Source organism: Zootoca vivipara, chromosome 12 (assembly GCF_963506605.1).
Source record: "Zootoca vivipara chromosome 12, rZooViv1.1, whole genome shotgun sequence".
Classification (NCBI taxonomy): Eukaryota; Metazoa; Chordata; class Lepidosauria; order Squamata; family Lacertidae; genus Zootoca; species Zootoca vivipara.
In genome coordinates, this window is record NC_083287.1 from 58191412 (window position 1) to 58210456 (window position 19045).

A 19045-nucleotide genomic window follows, 5' to 3' on the forward strand; every position below is an offset into this window, starting at 1 on the left:
GGAGAGGAGGAGGCTGGAAAGGGGGGAGAAAAGGAAGCGAAATTCGGGATAACACGGAGGGATCAAGGAGGCCAAAACAAGCCGGGGAAGGAAGGAAGGGGGGCGCCCGGTGGTGGAGGGAAGCGCTCCCCGCCTCGCTCCGTCCTAGCCTGGAGGTCATAAAGTACCTTTTGCTGCTTCCTTCCTGTGCTTTAGGTAGGGCTGCCACCTTTGGTTGGGCAAAATATACAGGTGTGTGCGGGGGGGGGGTAATTGGGGGGATAAAAATTCATTTGCCTGGTGCAGAAATCAGTTCAAAGCAATGGATCCAATGGAAGCTCACAGTCACTGCAAACATTCCAGCAACAATATTGACAAGAAATCCTCCCCACCTGATGAATTTCTGCCTCCCAGGAGGATGTAGAAACCCAGCCAAAAGGGGGGATGGTGGAAGAGAGAGCAAAAAATTCTGCTTCTCTTCCTCACAGATTCGCATAACCCCAGGGCACCGAGGTCCCTTTGGTTCCCCCATGAAATCATAGAATCATAGAGTTGGAAGAGACCACGAGGGCCATCCAGTCCAACCCCCTGCCAAGCAGGAAACACCATCAAAGCATTCTTGACATATGGCTGTCAAGCCTCTGCTTAAAGACCTCCAAAGAAGGAGACTCCACCACACTCCTTGGTAGCAAATTCCACTGCCGAACAGCTCTTACTGTCAGGAAGTTCTTCCTAATGTTTAGGTGGAATCTTCTTTCTTGAAGTTTGAATCCATTGCTCCGTGTCCGCTTCTCTGGAGCAGCAGAAAACAACCTTTCACCCAACCTTCTGGGACAAATGAGGGATTATCAGTCATTGGGTGGCTTGTACTATTAACAGAGGACATGGAACGCATAAAATCCTTTTTGGCTGACTGTGAGAAAATCCTTCCCATCCTGATAGGTACTTGTAAAACCTTCTAGAAAAAATTAGCAGAGAGTCTGTGCGATTTGGTAAACAAGAAATGGAAATTGGTGTAATCGCAAAAGAGGCTAGTTCTATCAAGCTACCCTAAGCCTTTGGGAATATTGGCACAAGGGGAGCACAAAGCTCACCTCTGGAGATTTAAAGGGTATGCATGCCTGGTTTTCTTAAGAACACGACAGATTTAGGACATGTGGACGATCTATACTTTGATCTATACTTTGACGGCTTCCATGCCAGTGTGGGGGCCACATTTTGAGACTGGAGACTTGCAAAGATGGTGTATAAACACAGACAATATCTAAGGAGGAGTGGTGTATTCGTCTCATGATATTTCAAAAATGTGCCATCTCCAGCTCCTCTGCTTCCACATACAGATTTGGTCCTCATGGAACCCCAGACAGAGGCAAATAGAGCCACAACATCTGTCTGGCTTGCCATGAGAGAACTCAAAGAGCGTCAACAGGGCTCTCCATACAAAGCACATAGCATGGGGGCACCTACATATAATAGCTACTAGTCTGTTTTCTGCCCATGCTCTGGGGCTGCAGTTTTCAGGCCTGGGGACAGAATGGTGACTGGTTTTAGCACCAAGTTCTGTCCATAATCCCACTGAGTTCAATGGGATCCACTCTCTGGTCACTACTGTGCAGTCCATGCCAGTCTTACGAAGTGGGGTGATGAGCAAACGGGTGAAATTGGAACCACTGGAGATGTTTAGAAATAGGGCTTCTGTTGGGAAGGGGCTGCCCCATTTGTGCTTCTCCAGGGGCAGGAGAATATCTAGGGCAGGAGAATCCCTGCAGGGCCTCTGAGGCTCCCTTTGCTTCTTCCTCTCTCCTAGGACCCTGCAGCTTGTTTTGGCTCCTCGACTCCTCAGGAAGGATGAAAGAGACGGATCCTGCCAAGCTAGCAAGGATGGAAGGGGGAAGATGGACGGTTGACCTGGTCAGGTTGTCTCCTGCATCCCTCCCCACAACCTCTGAGCTTTCCCTCCCAGGGACCTCCGAGAGATCAGGTGAGTTCCAGGGGAGTGGAGATGGGGACATGGATGGATGGAGCCAGAGAGGTATTGGGGCTTGCTCAGCTTGGGGGTGGGGGAGAAAGGCAGGCGGATGGAGATGGAGAAGGAGAGTACCTATTCGGGCTCTTCCACCTGTCTGCCTGCCTGTGCCTTTGTCATCTGCAGGCAGTTTGAGCTAGGAATACATCACAGCTCCCCGGCCACCGCAATGTATTGGCAGCAGTTGTCAGCAGTCAGCTCCATTTCTCCTTGACATCTGCAGGTGAGGCGGTGGAAGTGCTGGACCAGTCTCCTGCCTTGGTAATGGACTGGATGAGAGCCAACAAACGGAAGCTCAATCCAGATTAGACAGAGGCTCTGTTAGTGGGCTGTTCCCTAGACCAGATGGCTGCTCTTAATGGGGTTTCGTTTCCTTTGAAGGAGCAGGTTCGTAGCTTGGGGGTCCCCCTGGATCATTTGCTGTCGCTCGAGACTCGGAGTGCCTTCCATCAGCTTTGTCTGGTGGCCCAGCTACGCCCCTATCTGGACAAGGATAGCCTAACTACCGTGTTTCTCATATTTTAAGGCGTCCCTATAAAATAAGCCATGGCACGATTTTCATGCTTTGAAAAAATATAAGACATACCCCGAAAATAAGCCGTAGTGCTACCGTAAGTGCAGTTCTGGAGGGCCTCGCCAAAATACCCAGCAGCGCGCGCCGTGTGGAGCCCCGAGCCAGCGGGACCCAGTTGAAGCGCCGACAAAGCCTCAATCATCCTGTGCTGGGAAACGTTGTGGCTGTGGGGTTGTGGAGGTTACTCTGGCTACCCGGCGCTGCTCCTTTCACCCTCCGCTGTTTGTGGCGTGCAGCAGCAGCAAACTGGAAGGGCCAAGCAGCGCCTCGTGGTCTGCAGAAACGCTCACACAGTGCAGGATTGTTTTCCAATTATCTCGGGACAGTCGCTCCACCTGAAGCCATAACTTGCCTTTCTCTTTCGCCGTGTAGCGTCAGCGATTATTCCCCTCCTCCCTTTCTGCCTGCTCTCTCTCCCCTCCTCCCTTCCTTTCCCCTTGGCACGGGACCCGCTGAAGTGCCGACAAAGCTCCCGGCAGCGCTGCGCAGAGCGCCCCGAGCCGCAGCAGGAGTGGGTGAGGGTAACGGAAGTCCGAAGTGGTGTGTCTGCCGCGCGCCTTTCCTCTATGGTCTCTACGGGTGCCGCGGAGGAACCTCCTGGTGGAATTGCGCTCGCCCCTGGCTTTGCATGGAGCACTGCCGAGCGGGCGAAGCCTGGGACGCCCCGGGAGGGAGCAGGAGGCGGCGGCGCCTGCGGCGGAAACAGGAACGGGACGGCGGAGAGGCCGAGAGCCACGGTGCTCCTCCTGCGGCTCAGGGCGCTCTGCGCAGCGCTGCCGGGAGCTTTGTCGGCGCTTCAGCGGGTCCCGCTGGCTCGGGGCTCCATGCGGCGCACGCTGCTGGGCGCTTTGTCGGTGCTTGAGCAGCAGCAGCAACTTACCGGTTAGTAAAAGAAATAAAATAAGACACCCCCCGAAAATAAGCTATAGGCTTATTTTCTTGAGTAAAAATAAATATAAGACATGTCTTAAAATGTGAGAAACACGGTACTGTTGTCTATGCTCTGGAAACCTCAAGGTTAGATTATTGCAATGCGTTATATGTAAGGCTGCCTCTGAAGACGGTTCGGAAACTTCAGCTGGTGCAGAATTCAGTGACCAGGTTGCTCAACGGAGCAAGACAGTTTGAGCATATTACACCGATCCTGGTCCAACTGCACTGGCTACCAATTAGTTCCGGGCCCAATATTCTCTTTTAACCAGGCCTTTCATTAAAACATCCAACACCAACAGCCTTTTAAAATGTGGCTTTTTTGTGTGTGTGTGTGTGTGGGGGTGTTATATTGGGTTATTGTGTTTTCTTTGCTTTTATATGCTGCGATCTTGTTTGTGAACTGCCCTGAGACCTCCAGGTATAGGGCGTTGTATAAATTGAAATAATAATAATAATAATAATAATAATAATAATAATAATAATATAAAAACAATACCATCATCTGAATGCGCTACCCATGTCTGACTACTTACCAATCCATTCCACGGTAACCTTTAAAGGAGGCATCCCCAAACTGCAGCCCTCCAGATGTTTTGGCCTACAACTCCCATGATCCCTAGCTAACAGGACCAGTGGTCAGGGAAGATGGGAATTGTAGTCCAAAACATCTGGAGGGCCGAAGTCTGGGGATGCCTGCTTTAAAGTAACCTGATCCTAATTTCAGGATTGAATGCAGATGGGGCCTCCGTGTGTTGCCATTTTCTTTTCTTTTTGGAATAACTTTTTATAGCTTTTAAAACAAGGATCATAGGACTTAAAATGATCAATCAATAAAACCTTTATTGGCATCACTTACAAACATTCAAAACAAATAAATAAGCCAGTACGATATCGTCGCCATATCATCAGTACAGTCACTTGCCAAAGGGAGAGGCGGCCAGCAATCTGCTTCCCTCTGTGGGGCTCCAACAAGGCCAGGATCCTGTAATGTACTTCGGCGGCAAAAGATCAAACAGAGGAACTTAGCTTCTGTCTTGGTGAGCTCCCGTTCTCTCCCCTGTAATTGGGAAAGCCACGGCACCTAGGAGATCCTCTGGAAGCCCAAGTTGTCATATCCTTGTACAAAACAGTTGTAACCCTGGGGAAGGCAAGGAGTCTGACAGAACTTCGCTAAATAAAGTGGCTTTATCTGCTGAGAAGCAAATGTTTAGCCAGCATAAAAGAAAACTAATCCAGGCAACTGCCTCAAGCTTATGTTGGCCTCCCTCTAGACACAAGGCAGCGTAAGGCACACAGCGTGGGACAGCGAAAGTCTGAAATAGAAAGGCTGCCTGCACTTCCTCCACTGACTGGGTGAATCCAGATGGGAATTCCATAATAGAGCAGTTGAGCTCTGACTTTAGCATTAAAGGCCTTGAGGGCAGAAGGGATGTGTTGGTTACCTCTGGTTACAAAGAAGCGCGTTATGGCCCCCATAGACAGCTTGCTGGCCTTTACCGCCGCTGCACAGGGCGAAGACCACCGGAGCCTGTGATGGAGAGTGATCGCCAGATAGTTGAATTTGGGCACCTGTTGGATGTGTTTCCCACCAAAAACCCAACTACCCTGTTTCTCCGAAAATAAGACTTAGCCATAAAATAAGCCGTAGCAGGATTTTTATGCATTCAAGGAATATAAGCCATACCCCGAAAATAAGACATAGTGATAGGCGCAGCAGCAATGCCGGCCGCGGCAGGAGAAGGAGGGAAAAATAAGACATCCCCTGAAAATAAGCCATAGTGTTGTTGTTTTTAGGAAAAAGAAAATATAAGACAGTGTCTTATTTTTGGAGAAACGCGGTATAGGTCTTGCGAGAGTTCCCGAAAACCATCATTTTGCTTTTATCGAAGTTCATTTTCATTTTCATACTGGACAAATAGTCGATACAGGCATTTAGCAAACACTTTAAGCCAGGGGTCAGCAAACTTTTTCAGCAGGGGGCTGGTCCACTGTCCCTCAGACCTTGTGGCGGGCCGGACTATATTTGGGGGGGGGGGGAAATGAACAAATTCCTATGCCCCACAAATAACCCAGAGATGCCTTTTAAATAAAAGGACACATTCTACTCATGTAAAAACATGCTGATTCCCGGACCGTCCGCGGGCCGGATTTAAAAGGCAATTGGGCCACATCTGGACCCCGGGCCTTAGTTTGGGGACCCCTGCTTTAAGCCAATTCTTGCCCATGAGAGCAGAATCATGTAATTGATTTATTTATTTTACTAAAAATGATACAAATACCCAGTCTTCTCATGTCATTTGTATATCTCAAAAATAGCAGAATAAATTTGCAGGAATAACATGTCGTTCCTCATTAGTGGTCAGCGTGTGAGTTCTGGGTTCATGAATTGGTTTAAATTAAAACAGGTGATGGGGAGAGTGAAGTTGAAGATGTTGCTGTTTGTTTCATAGATGAGGCGTGGACGTTGCTGGATCTTGACCAGAGAGCTCTGCATAAGATCCGTTTTGAAATTCGATATATACCTCTATGGGATGAACCTCCGCTATTTGGTGTGGGAATGTTGAGGGTGGCAGGAGAGAATATTGTTGAAGTCTATTTTAAAGACCACAGTACATGTGCAGAGTTCTTGTAGTAACCACTGCAGAGCATGTGCAGACTTTCTGAAAGCTTGGCTGCAAACTCCGATGAAACAAAATGAAGTAGTGTAGTCACTGCCACTAACAGCTGACTTAACTAAACAAAGTTTATTATGTACAGCATATATACACTGGAAACAGAAGTGTCAGACCCATATATATATATACAGAGGGTGGTGGGGGTGGGTGGGAATGGGTGTGCATGCACACGAAAGCTCATACCAAAATAAAAACTTAGTTGGTCTTTAAGGTGCTACTGAAGGAATTTTTTTTATTTTTTGCTTCGACTCAGACCAACATGGCTACCTACCTATAACTAGCATATATACAGTTAAAGGAAACAAAACAAAACAAACACTTTCCCTCTCTCTAAGCTTTCTCATGACAACAGTTCTATTCAGCTTCAACTCCATACACCACCACACCATCTTTACAAGTAACACTGCCTTGTATAGGCATATACATTAATCACCGGTGAGTTGCTAGCCCCATATCTGCAGGCAGATCTCTCAACCTTCCTTATTGGTTCTGGGCGTTCAGCCAACTCTTAATTGCTAGAGTGAAATGAGCTGAATCTGGTTTCATGTAGACGAAAAACCCCAACAAATATTTTTTTTATTAATATCCTCCCTAACTTGCGCTAGCAAGTTTCTGCACTTAGCAGAGTTCATTCTGCTTCTGACGCAGCAGAGAAAGCTGGTTGCAAACTTGTGTGAGTTTCTTAAGACAACTAGCAATTTGGTCTGGCTTCTCCAGATTGAGATATGTTCTAATATTCCTGGTAAGACCCCTTTGAATCCCTCCTAAAAGAATAAAGACACCACAGTCTTATTCATAAGTAACAAAACCATAGTTTTACTTCTGATTAGGCCGAGCACAGTGTGATCCCTGAAGGCAGGCTTAAGGCTTAAAGTTACAAACATGTAGAAACAGGTTTACCCCATATGGGAGATGACCTGGGGAACTGCTGTGGCCGCCAGCAGTCCAGTCCAGGTGATGCAGGAAGCAGGCAGGACAAAAAGGGGAGGAAAAAGAAAGGGGCCAGCGTGACTTGGCCATTTACCAGGTCTGGAAAGGTCACGCCCACCCACTAGTCCCATGCAAGGAAGGATGCTCCAGGCCAGGAGGAACAGGAAGTTTCAACTGGCTGGACCAAACATTCCCTTGCATGTCCACTCTAGCAAAACAAGGAATGCTGTACTTGACTGCTCCCAGTGGATTACATCCCACATATGGATGGAGACCAACAGCGTCTGGGATTCTCACACCCCCACCGTGATCCCTGAATGGAGGGATATCAATAGTCTTCTCTGTGAATGTTCTTTGTCTATTCATGCCTTTTTACACAGTGGCCAGGCTTGTCTGAACCGCTAGGCCTTCTTAAATGTCGGCTTCAGAGTTTTTAGGGAACTTGATGTAACTTCTAGCAGGTTTGTTGCTTCTGCTTCTGCTTCTGCTTCTGCCTGCATTTGGTTGACCAAAGAGATGACTGACTTCGGATATGGAGGGGATTCCATGATTGAGCCAAACAAAATCTATCCCAGATAAAAGCCAAGCAGTAAGTCAGTTAATTGTTGTTTTTTGGTCGTTTAGTCGTGTGCGGCTCTTCATGACCCCATGGACCACAGCACGCCAGGCACTCCTGTCTTCCACTGCCTCCCGCAGTTTGGTCAGACTCATGTTGGTAGCTTCGAGAACACTGTCCCACCATCTCATCCTTTGTCGTCCCCTTCTCCTAGTGCCCTCAATCTTTCCCAACATCAGGGTCTTTTCCAGGGAGTCTTCTCTTCTCATGAGGTGGCCAAAGTATTGGAGCCTCAGCTTCAGGATCTGTCCTTCCAGTGAGCACTCAGAGCTGATTTCCTTCAGAATGAATAGGTTTCCTTTAGAATGTCAGTTAATACCAGCCAACAAAGGCAGGGAAAACTATAGTAAGGCCTCACATCTAACTTTCTTCAGTTCTTCCTCTATCACAAGAATTCATTAACATTGTTCAATATCTGAAGCTCCATTTCTTTCTGAGGCTCTAATTAGCTACTCTCTTCATTGCAGATGGTGATGAATTGGAAGGGAAGAACAAGGGGGACCAGAACAGAATCCACATAGTGAATAAGTCCTATAAATATTCAGAGTGTGGAGAGAACATCCGTCAGAGCTCCCAGTCCACCTCCCGTCAAAGAAAGAGCTTCGTAGAGAGGGATAGCCTCACTTCACAGGAAAGAACAAAGAGTGGGGAGAAATTGTATCAGTGCTTGGAATGTGGAAAGAGCTTTAGTTACATGCAGAGTCTCAATTTGCATCAAAAAGTTCATACAGGGGAGAAACCTTATAAGTGCTTGGAGTGTGGAAAGAGCTTCAGGCAAAGTGGCCATCTCACTTCCCATCGCACAATTCATACAGGGGAGAAACCTTATCAGTGCTTGGAGTGTGGAAAGAGCTTCAGAAGAAGTAGCCATCTCACTTCCCATCGCACAATTCATACAGGGGAGAAACCTTATCAGTGCTTGGAGTGTGGAAAGAGCTTCAGTAGAAGTAGCCATCTCACTTCCCATCACAGAATTCATACAGGGGAGACACCCTATCAGTGCTTGGAATGTGGAAAGAGCTTCAGTCGGGAGGGTAGTCTCACTTCCCATCACAGAATTCATACAGGGGAGAAACCATATCAGTGCTTAGAATGTGGAAAGAGCTTCAGTCAACGTACCCATCTCAATATCCATAAAAGAATTCATACAGGGGAGAAACCGTATCAGTGCCTGGAATGTGGAAAGAGCTTCCGGGAGAGGGCTGTGCTCACTATTCACCAAAGAATTCATACAGGGGAGAAACCCTATCAGTGCCTGGAATGTGGAAAGAGCTTCAGTTCTGGGCAGAGTCTCACTTCCCATCACAAAATTCATACAGGGGAGAAACCATATCAGTGCTTGGAATGTGGGAAGAGCTTCAGTTTCGGGCAGAGTCTCACTTCCCATCAAAGAATTCATACAGGGGAGAAACCCTATTAGTGCTTCGAATGTGGAAAGAGCTTCAGCGACGGGTCCTATCTCAGTTCTCATCAAAGAACTCATACAGGGGAGAAACCATATCAATGCCTGGAATGTGGAAAGAGCTTCAATCGGAAGGATAGTCTCATGTCGTGTTGGTCTGGATCGAAGTAAAATAAAAAAATTCCTTCAGTAGCACCTTAAAGACCAACTAAGTTTTTATTTTGGTATGAGCTTTCGTGTGCATGCACACTTCTTCAGATACAGTGAAATGGAAGTTTCCAGGCACTTATGTAGAGAACTCAGTCACAGGCATACTCTCGCTTCCCATCAAAGAATTCATACACAGGGAAAACCAAAAAAGAAAAAAATATTAAACAAATCTTACAAAACACAATTGTATGAAAAATAGAAGGGGGGGAAATAAGTAAAAATACCCTTTATCACATTTGTATCCTATATATCAGGGGTGGCCACCTCCCAAGAGACTCTGATCTACTCACAGAGTTAAAAACTGGGGGTGATCTACCCCCTTTTGGGGGGTTCAGGTCAAAGCTGTTGAGTTTTTTTAAGGAAGGGAAGCCCTGTTTTTTTGCTGTTTAGGTCAAACTTGTTGAGCTTCTTTTAGGAGGGAGGGAGGCCCATTTTTGTTTAGGGCTTTTTTTAGGGAGGAGGAACATTTTGGGTGAGCTTTTTTTAGGGGTGCCAGTGATCTAGCGGTGATCTACCACAGACATCTAGTGATCTACTGGTATATCACAATTTACCTGTTGGACGTGCCTCCTGTATATTATATCATTTATCAACCCATAGAAAGGCAGGCTCCCCCAGCTCTCCCCTGGGTACCCCCCCCTCTTCTCCCCATCTCCGACCCTGAGAGATCCTTCCTTCCCTGCGTTCCTTGCAGGTCCCTCCCACCTCCAACTGTCCTCTTCCTTTGCTATATAATTTTTAAACCTTTATTATACCGAAATCTTAAAAATACATACAATATAAACCATTACATTCAAACATTACAGATTATTAATATACAAAAAGTATAAATGAAAGGGAAAAAGAGAAAAAAAGAAGTAGAAGAAAGAATAGGAAATCATAGAATCATAGAATCATATTCCACATATATTCCAATCATAGAATTGGAAGAGACCACAAGGGCCATCCAGTCCAACCCCCTGCCGAGCAGGAAACACCATCAAAGCATTCTTGATATATGGCTGTCAAGCCTCTGCTTAAAGACCTCCAAAGAAGGAGACTCCACCACACTCCTTGGTAGCAAATTCCACTGCCGAACAGCTCTTACTGTCAGGAAGTTCTTCCTAATGTTTAGGTGGAATCTTCTTTCTTGAAGTTTGAATCCATTGCTCCGTGTCCGCTTCTCTGGAGCAGCAGAAAACAACCTTTCTCTCTCCTCTATATGACATCCTTTTATATATTTGAACATGGCTATCATATCAACCCTGGAGTACTGTGTCCAGTTCTGGGCACCACAGTTCAAGAAGGATACTGACAAGCTGGAACGTGTCCGGAAGAGGGCAACCAAAATGGTCAAAGGCCTGGAAACGATGCCTTATGAGGAACGGCTTAGGGAGCTGGGTTTGTTTAGCCTGGAAAAGAGAAGGTTAAGGGGTGATATGATAGCCATGTACAAATATATAAAAGAACCATAATAATAATAAATTATATTTATATCCCGCCCTCCCCAGCCAAGACCAGGCTCAGGGAGGCTAACACCATATATAAGACAATGAATTAAATACAAGCTTTGCATGTCCTGCTGCCTTTAATGCTGTGACTTCCTCAAAGTTAAAGTACTGTATTAACTTGACTTCTGCCTGAAAGAACCCGTCTCCTGATGTTGCAAGCCAAAAAAAATGGCTTATCTTCTGAGTTAGCCAATAAAACTCAGAGACAAGAGGAGTTAGGAGTCAATTATGTTTATTGCAAAACAATAAGGTTACAGTCAAATCTTTTCGCAAAACTGCAACCCCGCCCAACGTTGGGCAGAGGAATTTATAACATTTCAGACAAAGGTTTTTGATTTAACCAATCACATGAATCATCACATCATTGTATATTTAATATTCACCATTACCTCATTTCATATTTAATACGCATGCACAATTAGCATCACTAACTAAACTTTGATTCTCACCGTGATCTGTTACATATTGTTAGTTTACATGCATGGGAACCTGTGTTACGTGTGGATGTAACAATTTATGTTCTAGTTTATGAATTGCTTCTTTGTGATTGACGTATTAGCTGACCTTCTATCCCAGTAGGGATGGCTTCTTGCTGAATCATCACTTTCTTTAAAGCAACAGGTTACCATAACTCTTCTAATATAAGCATATTCCAAGATTTATAAGGATTTACACTATCACCTTAATTGTGGCCCTTTGGGCCCCTGCTACACTGACACCAACTTTTTCTTGGCAAATAGAACTTTTCTTGTTTGTTCAGCTTGTGCTAGAAGACTCAGAAGTGTCATGATCTGTGGGGGTTGCTGTGTATGCTGATTGTCTAGTCTGTTTTTGAACTAAACCCGCAGTACTCAGCCATGAGTAAACTTTTCCTGTGGAATAATCGTTCTTATCCAGGGGTCCCCAGACTTACCGGACTTTGGGCCGGTGCCCGCCGTGCCGATTGCGCGGCGGGCCGGAAGGCGGGGGAGTGCGCGCCTGTGCGCATGCACACACACACTTACTGGCGTGGTGGCGCGCTTCCAGGTCGGGGAAAATCACCGAAAATCGTTTGTGCGCATGCGTATGGGCCTCCCCCGACCCGGAAGTGCACCGGAAATGACCTCTTCTGGGTCGGGAGAGGCCCATACGCATGCGCACAAACGATTTTTTCCGATCTGGAAGTTCGCTGCCGCGCTGCGCAAGAGCGGGCAGCGGGGGTCGCCGCGGGCCGGATTGGGAGGCCAATTGGGCCACATCTGGCCCGCAGTCTGGGGACCCCTGTTCTTATCCCTACGTAGCCTAGGAACCTTGTCTTCACCTGTGGATATTCCCATGCCCCGCCCGATCTTCATTCGGACGCTTCGCTGCCACTTACCTAAACGTTGGTGAACACCTCATTCTGTGGAACTCAAGCATTTACATCTATTTTGCAAATACTTTTGAATTGATTTATTTCCATATGGATACCCTATCTGAACTATGACATATGAACTACGACTTATGACTGTGGACATTGCATTTATGTTGGACTAAGTCCTTTTCTGATACTTTGCAACACGTGGTTGTGCTATTTATGTTACTTTACATTGTCTTTATAAATTCTTGAATGACTTGTTAAAAGCAGTCAGTTACGCCTGTGATGAGTTTTCTAGCAAGATCAACCATATTTTGATACTCAAGCCATAGTTTACTTGTTTCCGACTTTGCTTTCAGTTTGCTCTTCTTTGCATCCAATGCACACAAAAAATAGTTTTCCATGTTCAACAGCTTGTGGTCAGTGCCAGACCATTGGTTGTGAAAATGTGTTGTTGATTGAACATTGTTCTGATATAGAAGATGATATGGATGACTGATGTCTGCTCTCGTTATTTGTGAATACATATTAAAAGTTCTGGTTCAAGCGCCTTATTGTGATCTTGTTTCAATGTAACATTGCTTTCACTTTGTTGTTTCTTAGCAAACATTTAAATACAGAAATTATTTAGCCTAATAATTAGATCAATGACAACTTTGTATTATTTTCCCTGATGTTTGGTAACAATGAAAAAACATAGGATATACACAATCAAGTTTAGAAAACTAATCGAAATACAATAAAATAGATACAGCAGGTCGGCAATTTTGAAATCACGATTTCTCAGTGTTCCTGTTAGCTAATTTTGTCTAAATTTTTATATGTTATTCTACACCCAATTCTCATCAAAATGCCACTTGTAGCGCTTTTGTTGCAATTTTTCCCAGGTCAGTGTGGATACTGTATTAACCGGACTACAAGGACTCTCCGCGGAGAAAAGGAGAGAGCAAGAGGGCTGGGCTGGCTGCACTGGGCTTGCCAGGGTTTAAAGGAGCTGAGCTGCATTCCTGGAGAGGAAAGGATGGGAAGCCGCTTTAAGATCTTGTCCTGAAGGGGATGAGGCAATGCAAGGAGGAGAAGGAGAGGGCTCTGGGTGGCAGGTCTGCAAACGTCTCTCTCTCAGATCCCAGAGTGAGCTTTCAAGGATGGTCCCCATCCTGGAGTTTCTCTGCAACTGCTGCTACTAGAAAACAAGCCCATAGTCTCTGAGAACAGCTGGGGCTTCCAGAAGAAACAACACAGCGTTCCTGCCTTTTTTGGGAAAGGGGCGGGGGAAATGCCATCTCTTGGCCCTGACGCCTCACTGGGCTCCTCCTGGGCCTGCCTGACCATGGGGGTGGGAAATCCAGCTGCCCCCAAACAATGTGGGGGGGAGGAAGAGGAAGAGAAGGAAGAAGAAATGAAGAGAAATGAAGGAGAAGCTGGGAGGGGGAGCAGCCAAGAGGGAAACTCAGGAGGAAAACTCCCTCAGGAAAGTGGGGCCAAGGAGAGGACGAGGCCAAGGGGAATCTGAAAGGGGATTGGCCAGCCGTGCAATGGAGAAGCTTCTGATTGGTCCAGCCCCGCTGAGGGTGGGAAATGGGGGGGGGATCTCCTGGCTGGGAAGCCCCCCCCATTCTTCCCCCTCCCACTTGCTGAGCTGGAGGGTTTGTCCCCAGGGGGTGTCTTGATGGAGCCATTTCTGAGGCCAAGACACCTCCTGCCACTAGGCAGACTTTGGCCTCTTCTCACAGAGTCACATAGTTGGAAGAGACCACAAGGGCCACCCAGTCCAACCCCCTGCCAAGCAGGAAACACCATCAAAGCATTCCTGACATATGCCTGTCAAGCCTCTGCTTAAAGACCTCCATAGAAGGAGACTCCACCACACTCCTTGGCAGCAAATTCCACTGCCGAACAGCTCTTACTGTCAGGAAGTTCTTCTTAATGTTTAGGTGGAATCTTCTTTCTTGTAATTTGGATCCATTGCTCCGTGTCCGCTTATCTGGAGCAGCAGAAAACAACCTTTCTCCCTCCTCCATATGACATCCTTTTATATATTTGAACATGGCTGTCATATCACCCCTTAACCTTCTCTTCTCCAGGCTAAACATACCCAGCTCCAAGGGCGTACCCACCACGGGGCAAGTTAGGGCAGCTGCCCTACTCTAGAAGCAGGGCTGGTGGGCAGAGGCGGAGCACAGCCCGGCGGAGCGCGAGTTCACCATTCCCGCCGCGCCGCACCCTCCCTCCAGCTCCCCGGCGCACCCTCAGGCAAGGCCAAGCACGGCGGGGAACCAGGGAGCGCGGCGCGGTGGGCGGGAACGCCGAACTCGCGCTCCGCTGGGCTGGGCTCCGCCTCCGCCCACCAGCCCTGCTTCTAGGGAGGGGCACAGCCCGGCGGAGCGCGAGTTCGCCGTTCCCGCCCGCCGCGCTGCGCCCTCCCTCCAGCTCCCCGTCGCGCCCTCTGGCAGGGCCAAGCGCGGCGGGGAACCAGAGAGCGTGGCGCGGCGGGCGGGAACGCTGAACTCGCGCTCCGCTGGGCTGGGCTCCGCCTCCGCCCACCAGACCTGCTTCTAGGGAGGGGCACAGCCCGGCGGAGCGCGAGCTCGCCGTTCCCGCCCACTTTGTGGCCCCTCCCCATCCGTGCCTTGGCCCCTCCCCTTGCCCCCCCCTAGTTTTGATCCTGGGTACGCCCATGCCCAGCTCCCTAAGCCGTTCCTCATAAAGCATCGTTTCCAGGCCTTTGACCATTTTGGTTGCCCTCTTCTGGACACGTTCCAGCTTGTCAGTATCCTTCTTGAACTGAGGTGCCCAGAACTGGACACAGTACTCCAGCCTTTCCTTGGGATCCAGCAGCCTCTATTTTGGGGAAGGGAGAAAGCCAAGTAACTCCCCCATGGCCACCCTCGTCACCCTTGCTGTTAGTCTGCTTAGATGTGGGCTCCTTGGGGCAGAGTCCTTGGCACAGAGGGAGAAACGGGGGTGGGCAGCCCCTTGAGCGCAGGCGTAGAAGCAGGAAATCTGCAGGGAGGGAAGGGCGGGCTCATTACCCTCGGCTTTGCAAGGGTTAAAAGGAGCAGAGCTGGATTCCTAGAGAGGACAGGAAGTGAAGGTCCTCCCTGGCCAAATTCCCTCCCTCTCTTCCGGCTGCTTTCTTCTCTCTCCTCGGTGAGTCTCCTCTCTCTCCCCCCTAAGGGTGCAATGGGGAGAAAGAAGGGGGTCCCAGGGCTGCAAGAGAGGCTTCATGGGGGTCCCTGTTCAGATCATGCCTGGTGGGGGGAGACCCCCAAGTGAGGCAGCAGAGGGTCCTGCCCCCAATTCCCCTCTGCCAAGGGTCCTCTCTCTCCCACCTGAGGGTGCAATGGGGAGGAAGAAGGGGGTCCCAGGGGTGGAGGGAGGGTGTATGAATGGGGGTCCCTGTTCAGATCATGCCTGGTGGGGGGAGACCCCCAAGTGAGGAAGCAGAGGGTCCTGCCCCCAATTCCTCTCTGCCAAGCCTCCTCTCTCTTCCCCCTGGGGGTGCAATGGGGGAGAAAGAAGGGGGTCCCAGGGGTGGAGGGAGGGTGTATGTATGGGGGTCCCTGTTCAGATCAGCAGCGAAGGGGAGAAATTGGAGGCGCCGCCTGAGGAGTTTGGGCGAAAGGGGCGGAGAGGAGGAGGCTGGAAAGGGGGGAGAAAAGGAAGCGTAATTCGGGATAACACAGAGGGATCAAGGAGGCCAAAACAAGCCGGGGAAGGAAGGAAGGGGGGCGCCCGGTGGTGGAGGGAAGCGCTCCCCGCCTCGCTCCGTCCTAGCCTGGAGGTCATAAAGCGCCTTTTGCTGCTTCCTTCCTGTGCTTTAGGTAGGGCTGCCACCTTTGGTTGGGCAAAATATACAGGTGTGTGCGGGGGGGGGGGGTAATTGGGGGGATAAAAATTCATTTGCCTGGTGCAGAAATCACTTCAAATCAATCCATTACAATGATCCAATGGAAGCTCACAGTCACTGCAAACATTCCAGCAACAATATTGACAAGAAATCATCCCCACCTGATGGATTTCTGCCTCCCAGAAGGATGTAGAAACCCAGCCAAAAGGGGGGATGGTGGAAGAGAGAGCAAAAAATTCTGCTTCTCTTCCTCACAGATTCGCATAACCCCAGGGCACCGAGGTCCCTTTGGTTCCCCCATGAAATCATAGAATCATAGAGTTGGAAGAGACCACGAGGGCCATCCAGTCCAACCCCCTGCCAAGCAGGAAACACCATCAAAGCATTCTTGACATATGGCTGTCAAGCCTCTGCTTAAAGACCTCCAAAGAAGGAGACTCCACCACACTCCTTGGTAGCAAATTCCACTGCTGTATAGCTCTTACTGTCAGGAAGTTCTTCCTAATGTTTAGGTGGAATCTTCTTTCTTGAAGTTTTAATCCATTGCTCCGTGTCTGCAGCAGAAAACAATCCTCCTTCCTCCATATGACATCCTTTCATATATAAGAAATCATCCCCACCTGATGGATTTCTGCCTCCCAGAAGGATGTAGAAACCCAGCCAAAAAGGGGGGGCAGTGGAAGAGAGAGCAACAAATTCTGCTTCTCATCCTCTCAGATTCGCATAACCCCAGGGCACCGAGGTCCCTTTGGTTCCCCCATGAAATATTTGAGGCCCCCCCCCATGTTAATGGGCATTGCCATTCAAATGGTGTGTGCACGCTGCATCTTGTGATCAGTTTTGCAGGGCGGGGCTTATTCGGGTCCATGGGCCTCCAATGGGGGGAATCAAATCCTTAATTAATTGAGATTCTGCCCCTTCACATAAATCCTGGCTATGCCCAATGGCTGCTGTCATGAGATTTGGGGAGCCACCTCCCTTGTTCCTCCTTTGTCCAGTCCCTTATCCAAGGCGCCGCTGGACCCCGTAAGGCAGAAACGAAGTGCGCTCTCCCGCTTTTATACTTTAAACTCAAATCTTACGGTTTAGCTGCCACCACTGAATTCCCCTTAGGGTAATTCAGACAGAAGGTTGGCCTGGTAGGGTGGGAACAGTCTAGGACTGGATTCAGCAGAGCAGCCAAAGGAACAAAACTCAGACAATTGTCCTTTAACTATTTATTCAGAAGTAAGATTAAAGAAGAATGGTTATACAGTTCTCAAGAAAGGTTACAATAAAATAACAAAGGTATAAACTCACTAACTTATACATACATATAGAAAGCTAAGAGAAAAACGAGTCCAAGCCTTCTCCAGCACGGCATCCACTCCAAGATAGAGCACAGACAATGGCATTCAACCAGGGTGGATTTGATTTAAATCAAACTGATTTAAATCATGATTTAAATCACGATTTAAATCACTAGTCAGTAAGGCTTGATTTAAATCATAGTTTCTACATAAAGACTAATTCTTGCTGGTATAACTTTAATATGCAAGTAGATGAAGATTTTTAGAATAACAACTTTTCATATTAGTTTTTTATCCCCAGTTTAATAGGTTAATCATTCATATTTGGACAACTTTACTGTTGTACTTAGGAAGGAGAAAAATAATCATTACCTTAATAATAACAATTTAAATAGATTTATTCAACTGAAACAATAACATTACAACATATGTTATATGCTTAAACAAACATCCATGTTTGTTAACTAATTTGGCTAAACAAAAACAAAATATATATATTTTAAGAAACTTAGACTGTCAGCCCAGCCTACACATGAAAAACTTAAATACTGTCCACTCCAAACAATCAGAAAAATATTGTTTCTATTCTATTCACTGAACTTCTTGAAACTTAGCCCTGAAGGGGTTGTTTCTGTATTCATAGGTTTGTAGAACAATAGGATTAAGGTATTTTTCTCAACTCTGTTCGTGTTATAACATTTTTGCTGTGAAGAAGAGGCATGTGATCTCTGTTGAGTCAAATTCAGTTTTGAGAACTACAAAAGTAAACCAAGCACCTGTGATAATATCTTGTAGGCAGAGAAACTGCCCAATAATCTTACAAAAACCTCTGGAAGAGCATGACATTGTGAATGGATTAATGGAATTTATTTACCCCCAAAATTAAACATATACAAACTTATTCTACATAAATAAAAAACTAATCTTTATTTCATGATGGAATAACCTTTGGATGGTAATATATTTCCCTCAAAAAGCATTTTATTTAAAAAAATCCTATTTAAATCAAAAAAATCGATTTAAATCAAAAAAATCCGATTTTTTTGATTTTTTTTAAAAAATCATTGATTTTTATCCACCCTGCATTCAACAAGGTACTACTCAAGCTCAAGTGATTAAGCATTTCAAAACCTACAGGTCTTAAGGATTTAGCACACATGTGTATCTTAGCCTTAAGCAAATCAATTCAAACTTCTAGTTTGTGGATTAACCTATAGAGGTTTTAGAAAGGCACTTTTCTTTCAACTGGTCAGGAGTTAAGTCAGATGGCCAGATGAGTTTACACATCAAAGCCTCACTCCCTCTCTTAGTTCTCACACAGGTTGGAGTCAGCAAGCCAATTAAGTGATAGCCTGTTATGGCCCCAGCACTTCCCAAAATAAGCATCCTTTCACACAGAGCAGAGAAATTCCTCTTAAAGGGCAAAAGGACACTTTTTCATGAATACAGGTTTTTAGATATTTCCCAGCAGCCCTCTGTGGTACTCCCAGGATGCACCACAATAAACCAACGTTTATGTTATGTTATATACATGATGTTGTTTTTTCCATGACACCTGCTCCCCCCTAATATTTTACTCAAGATGGTACCCCCATTGACTGTAGCTGTTCACTGCTGCTATTATTATTATTATTATTATTATTATTATTATTATTATTATTATTATTATCATCATATTTGTATCCTGCCCTTCATCCAAAGTTTACAGGGCAATTCACAACACAAAAGTGCAAAA

General features: G+C 46.9%; 1 pseudogene; it reads left to right on the forward strand.

The window, feature by feature from the left end:
- Positions 1-263: 263 nt before the first annotated feature.
- LOC132591163 (zinc finger protein 721-like) overlaps positions 264-19045 on the forward strand; it is a 48156-nt pseudogene continuing 29374 nt past the window's right edge.